The sequence below is a fragment of the Halichoeres trimaculatus genome, unplaced genomic scaffold (assembly GCF_033239565.1).
Source record: "Halichoeres trimaculatus isolate MK-OKI-2021-1 unplaced genomic scaffold, fHalTri1.1 fHalTri1_scaffold_6, whole genome shotgun sequence".
In the NCBI taxonomy this organism is placed as follows: domain Eukaryota; kingdom Metazoa; phylum Chordata; class Actinopteri; order Labriformes; family Labridae; genus Halichoeres; species Halichoeres trimaculatus.
This window is the reverse complement of record NW_027437184.1, coordinates 33637437-33643613: the sequence shown is the minus strand read 5'-3', so window position 1 is coordinate 33643613 and position 6177 is coordinate 33637437. Positions and strand designations below refer to the sequence as shown.

At 41.9% G+C, this 6177-nt stretch overlaps 1 long non-coding RNA gene across 1 annotated transcript; it reads left to right on the top strand.

The window, feature by feature from the left end:
* The first annotated feature begins 2431 nt into the window (after positions 1-2431).
* On the top strand, positions 2432-4588 carry LOC141791227 (uncharacterized). Its single transcript, XR_012598306.1, has 3 exons — positions 2432-2527; positions 3084-3245; positions 4464-4588. It is a non-coding gene; the product is annotated as an uncharacterized LOC141791227 (long non-coding RNA).
* Positions 4589-6177: the final 1589 nt, after the last annotated feature.

Here is a 6177-nt window from a genome sequence, read left to right as displayed (position 1 = left end):
GTCCTCCCAGAGCGGCCCAGTCCAGCTCTGGTCCTTAGTCTGGAACAGGATCCCATGAATGCTTTTGTAAAAAGCTGGGATGGGATCCTGGTCTCCTTTACTTTCCCTCTGGAAAAACAGAGGAGACAAACAGGTAAGTATGAATTATTTGATCCGATTATTGATTTGATTTGTGTTTATTAGGGAGTTCCTGAGGAGGAGGAGAGGAGGAGGAAGAAGGAGGAGGAGAGAGGGAGGGGAGAGGAGGAGGAGCGGAGGAGGAGAGAGGAAGAGGTGGAGGAAGGAGAGGAGGAAGAGAGGAAGGAGGAGGAGAGGAGGAGAGAGGAGGAAGGAGAGGAGGAGGAGGAGGAGGAAGGAGGAGGAGAGGAGGAGAGGAAGGACAGGAGGAGGGAGGGTGGGTGGGGGAGGACAGAAGGAGGAGAGAGGATAGGTGGAGGAGAAGGGAGAGAATTAGGGGAGGATAGGAGGAGAGAGAAGATAAGAGAGAGGAGAGAGGGGGAGAGAAGGGAAGGAGGACAGAAAGAGAGGAGGAGAGGAGGGGAGAGAAGGAGGAAGGAGAGGAAAGATGGGAGGAGAAAGTTGTGGGGAAGAGGAGAGCAAGAGGGATGAGGAGGAGAAGAAGGAAGGAGGGTTTGGAGGACAGGATGTGAGGTGAGGAGAAAAGGAGTTAAGGTAAAGGGAGAAAAGGAGGGGGTAGGAGATAGGTTAGAGGTGAGAGGTGCAGTGAGGAGGTAAGAAGGTAAGGAGGTGAGAAGATGATGGTGAGTAGAAGGGGAGGAGTGAGATGGAAGAGAGATTGTAGAGGAGGAGGAAGATAAGAGATGAGGAAAGGGTAGAGAGGAGAGGAAGGATAGGAAGAAGAGGCAGAGTGAGAGGAGAGGAGAAGGGGAGATGAAAGGTTGGCAAAAGAGGGAGAGAGGAGGGGAGGATTGAAGAGTAGAGGAAGTTGAGAGGAGGTAGAGGAGAGGTGGAGAGGACATTGAGGTAAGAAGAAGAGACAGTGGAGGAGAAGCAATGGAGCTGAGGAGATGGAGAGGAGGTGGAGGAGCGGAGGATCGAACATTAGGTGGAGAAGAGATGAGGAAGAGGAGGACGAGGAGAGGAGGTGGAGGACGAGGAGAGGAGGTGGAGGACGAGGAGAGGAGGTGGAGGACGAGGAGAGGAGGTGGAGGACGAGGAGAGGAGGTGGAGGGTTCAGCCTGTCTCTTCTCACAGAAAGGTAAATATATCAGTGGGTGTTTTCTATCGTCTACAGTAAAGTGATCTGTCTCTTTGATTTCAGCTGATCAAGAATTTTTGGTGTTATCACATTTATTTTAATTCAACATTAATATATAATATCATCCAGATATGTCCCAGTGTAGGTTACTGGACCCAGTGATGTTCCAGTGTAGGTTACTGGACCCAGTGATGTCCCAGTGTAGGTTACTGGACCCAGTGATGTCCCAGTGTAGGTTACTGGACCCAGTGATGTTCAAGTGTAGGTTACTGGAGCAGCAAAGAGGTTTTCTATGAGGTTATGGAGAAAACCTACCATAGCATGTGTTACAACTTAACACGGTAGTTGGTGAAGGTTGTAGCATAGGACCTCCATGTTTTTGACATCACCTGGTGAGGTCTGTGATATTCTGGAAGAGGTTTGATTTGGTGCCATTTGTAGTCAAGAAATGTGGGTACTCATCATTTAGGTTTGAGAACTCTGACTCAAAAATTCAAAGTGTTACAAACTTACCCAGTCTCCCCTATCACCTTTAAAAAAGAAAAATTATCATCAGTTTCTTTTAAAGCTCATGGTCATAACCTTTCTTGTTCTTTCAGAGAAAAAAACACAGACCAAAAGGAGCCAAATGAAGACGAGAGGAGAAGAAGAAGAGACCAAGAAGACAGAAGTCAACAAGCGTAAAGAAGAAATGGAGGAGAAAAGAGGAGGTGGAGGAGAGAAGAGGAGGTGGAGGGCTCAGCCTGTCTCTTCTCACAGAAAGGTAAATATCAGTGGGTGTTTTCTATCGTCTAAAGTAAAGTGTTCTGTCTCTTTGATTCCAGCTGATCAAGAGTTTTTGACGTTATCACATTAATTTTAATTTAACGTCTGTTTCCTTTAGCCCCTTGATGCTTGATGTCAAAACATTTGTGACATACCCTGTCAGGTCTTGATGCAGCTGAGATGAACTTTGTATCTCATCATTACCTATTGATTTCAATTGTACTGGTCAGGGGGTGAACTTCTCATGTCTATGTTAATAATGTAACTTAGTTTTAACTATTGTGTGTTTGATACTGAAATTTACAATCTCTATTAATTGAACATCTGTAAGAAAGCAAAAAAAAAAAAAAAAGCAATGTGATTTATAATTGTTAGTTAATTTAGCCAAGGAGAAGAAAGGAGAAGAAGAAGAGACCAAAAAGATGAGGAAGTCAACAAGAGTGGAGGAGAGAATAGAAGGAGAGAAGAAGAGGAGGAGAGAAAAGGAGAAGAGGAGAAGAGGAGAGGAGGTGGAGGGCTCAGCCTGTCTCTTCTCACAGAAAGGTAAATATCAGTGGGTGTTTTCTATCTTCTAAAGTAAAGTGATCTGTCTCTTTGATTCCAGCTGATCAAGAGTTTTTGACATTATCACATTTATTTGAATTAAATTATTTTTTGCAAGATATCTGTGAGCAAGACCAGAACATATGACCATGGGTGGACGGTGCTTGATGACATCTGTCACAAATTGGATCAATATCTTTATAAGTTCTCGATAGTTTAACCTTTGTGAAGTGGATGCAGTTTATAATTTTGCACTGAACGACTCCATGTTTGGCACATATTGATGATTTGTGCACTTTTCTTAGAAAATCATCCAAAAGTTCCTCAGTAATATGTTCATCCAGGTCGATCTCCCAAAGTACCTTGATGGGGGTTTAGAGGACATCAAATTATAGTGAATGTATCTGATTATAGATATGTGGGATTAATCCCTTTAAAAAAAGAACAGGTTTAAGAAATGAGTCTGAATCTGTATCAGTCGGTTGATCATGAAATTGAGGGAATCTGTTTGTTTCTTTTAAAGCTCATGATCAAAACCTTTTTTGTTTATTAACAGAAAAAAAACTGAGACAGAAGGGAGCCAAATGAAGACGAGAGGAGAAGAAGAAGAGACCAAGAAGACCACGAAGACAGCAAGAGTGAAGGAGAGAAGAGGAGGAGATCAAAGGAGGTGGAGAAGAGGAGGTGGAGGGCTCAGTCTGTCTCTTCTCACAGAAAGGTAAATATCAGTGGGTGTTTTCTATCGTCTAAAGTAAATTGATCTGTCTCTTTGATTCCAGCTGATCAAGAGTTTTTGATGTTAGGGGAGACCGGGTATGGTTGTAACATGGAGAGATTTGTAACACTAACAATCCCACCAATCAGGGATATGAAAGGAGTCATGTGATAATATTTGTATTTATCTACTTCCACCCTGATCACACAATATGACTGTCAGGGCTGGAAACAGCTGCATGCAGATTCTATGGAGAAAAAACTCATTTTGAGGTTATAAAGTAATTTCTTTATCATCAAGACTGGTTTTGTTTAGTATTTAATCTATTCCAGATTAAAACATTTGACTTATACCAGAATAAATTGTAGTTTCTCAGGCAAAATGTGATACATTTTTCAAATGCTAATGTTAATCCACTATGCTGATACAGCTAGCTAAACAGTGGCTGACATGGGTGGGGTGGGTTGTAACACATCTTCAAAAAGTGTCAGAACCATCCCCTTATGTATAAACATTTTCTTGATTTTAATAATTTTTCATAACTAACGGCAGTGGAACAGAAAGACTGACAGAGGTGTGCCTGCAGATGTTTTAAAAAAGCTTCTGATGAAGTCACAGAGAGCAGCAGAAGCTGAGGGTCCAGATATGTCCCAGTGTAGGTTACTGGACCCAGTAAAATCACAGTGTAGGTTACTGGACCCAGTGATGTCCCAGTGTAGGTTACTGGACCCAGTGATATCCCAGTGTAGGTTACTGGACCCAGTGGTGTCCCAGTGTAGGTTACTGGACCCAGTGATGTCCCAGTGTAGGTTACTGGACCCAGTGATGTCCCAGTGTAGGTTATTGGACCCAGTGATGTCCCAGTGTAGGTTACTGGAGCAGCAAAGAGGTTTACTCTGAGGTTATGGAGAAAATCTACCATAGCATGTGTTACAACTTATCCTGGTAGTTGGTGAAGGTTGTAGCAAAGGACCTCCATGTTTTTGACTTCACCTGGTGAGGTCTGTGATATTCTGGCAGAAGTTTGATTTGGTGCCATCTGAAGTCAAGAAATGTGGGTACTTAACATTTAGGTTTGAGAACTCTGACTTAAAAATTCAGTGAGTTGGAGGTGCTGAAGCAAAAAGTGTTCTAACCATACCTGGTCTCCCCTATCACAATTATTTTAATTAAATGTCTGTTTCCTTGAAAGCTCATGATCAAAACCTATCTTGTTCATAGAAAAAAAACAAAGACAAATAGGAGCCAAATGAAGACAAGAGGAGAGAGAGAAAAGACCAAGAGGATGACGAGGTCAACAAGAGTGGAGGAGAAATAAAGGAGAGAAGAGGAGGTGGAGGAAAGAAGAGGAGGTGGAGGGCTCAGCCTGTCTCTTCTCACAGAAAGGTAAATATCAGTGGGTGTTTTCTATCATCTAAAGTAAAGTGATCTGTCTCTATGATTCCAGCTGATGAAGAGTTTTTGATGTTATCACATTTATTTTAATTTAACATTAACAACTTAATTGAACATCTATATCTATATCTATGTGTTTTTATAATTGTTAATTATTTCAGGCAGTAAGGGGTTAAAGCTCATGATCACAACCTTTATTGTTTGTTCAGAGAAAAAAAATGAGACAGAAAGAAGCCAAATGAAGACGAGACAGAAAGATAGAGTGGAGGAGAGAAAAGGAGAAGGAAAAGAACAGTTGGGGGAGAGAAGGTGAAGAAAAGAAGAAGATGGAGAGGAGGAGACAAGAGGAGGTGGAGGAAAGAAGAGGAGGTGGAGGGCTCAGCCTGTCTCTTCTCACAGAAAGGTAAATATCAGTGGGTGTTTTCTATCACCTTACAGGGATCTCAAACTCATGCCGTGGAGGACAAAGAGGCTGCAGGTTTTCTTTGCAACTAAAAACTCCACCAGATGATTTCACTGATTACCTCACTTTCAAGCAGAGAGCAGGGACTAATCAGTGAAATCAGCTGGTGAAGTTTTTGGTTGAAAAGAAAACCTGCAGCCTCTCGGCCCTCCATGGCACGACTTTAAGATCCCTGGTCTAAAGTAAAGTGATTTGTCTCTTTGATTCCAGATGAACAAGAGTTTTTGATATTAGGGGAGACCAGGTATGGTTGTAACATCAGGAGAGTTGTAACACTAACAATTCCACCAATTAAGGATAAGACAGGAGTCGTGATAATATTTGTTTTTATCTACTTCCACCCTGATCACACAGGGTGACTGTCAGGGCTGGAAACAGCTGCATGCAGATTCTATAGAGAAAAAACTCATTTTGAGCTTATAAAGTAATTTCTTTATCATCAAGACTGGTTTTGTTCAGTATTTATACTATCCCAGATAAAAGCATTTGGCTTATACCAGAATAAATTGTAGTTTCTCAGGCAAAATGTGATGCATTTTCCCGTTCTAATGTCAATCCACTATGCTGATACAGCTAGCTAAACAGTGGCTGACATGGGTGGGGTGGGTTGTAACACATCTTCAAAAAGTGTCAGAACCATCCCCTTATGTATAAACATTTTCTTGATTTTAATAATGTTTCATAACTAACGGCAGCGGAACACAAAGACGAACAGAGGGGTGATTGCAGATGTTTTCCTCCATGTTTTTGACATCACCTGGTGAGGTCTGTGATATTCTGGTAGAGGTTTGATTTGGTGCCATCTGTAGTCAAGAAATGTGGGTACTTAACATTTAGGTTTGAGAACTCTGACTCAAAAATTCAGTGAGTTGGAGGTGCTGAAGCAAAAAGTGTTACAAGCTTACCCAGTCTCCCCTATCACCTTTATTTTAATTTAACATCTGTTTCCTTTAAAGCTCATGATCATAACCTTTCTTGTTAGTTCGGAGAAAAAAAACAAGAACAAATAGGAGCCAAATGAAGATGAGAGGAGAAGAAGAAGAGACCAAGAAGACGAGGAAGTCAACAATAGTAAAG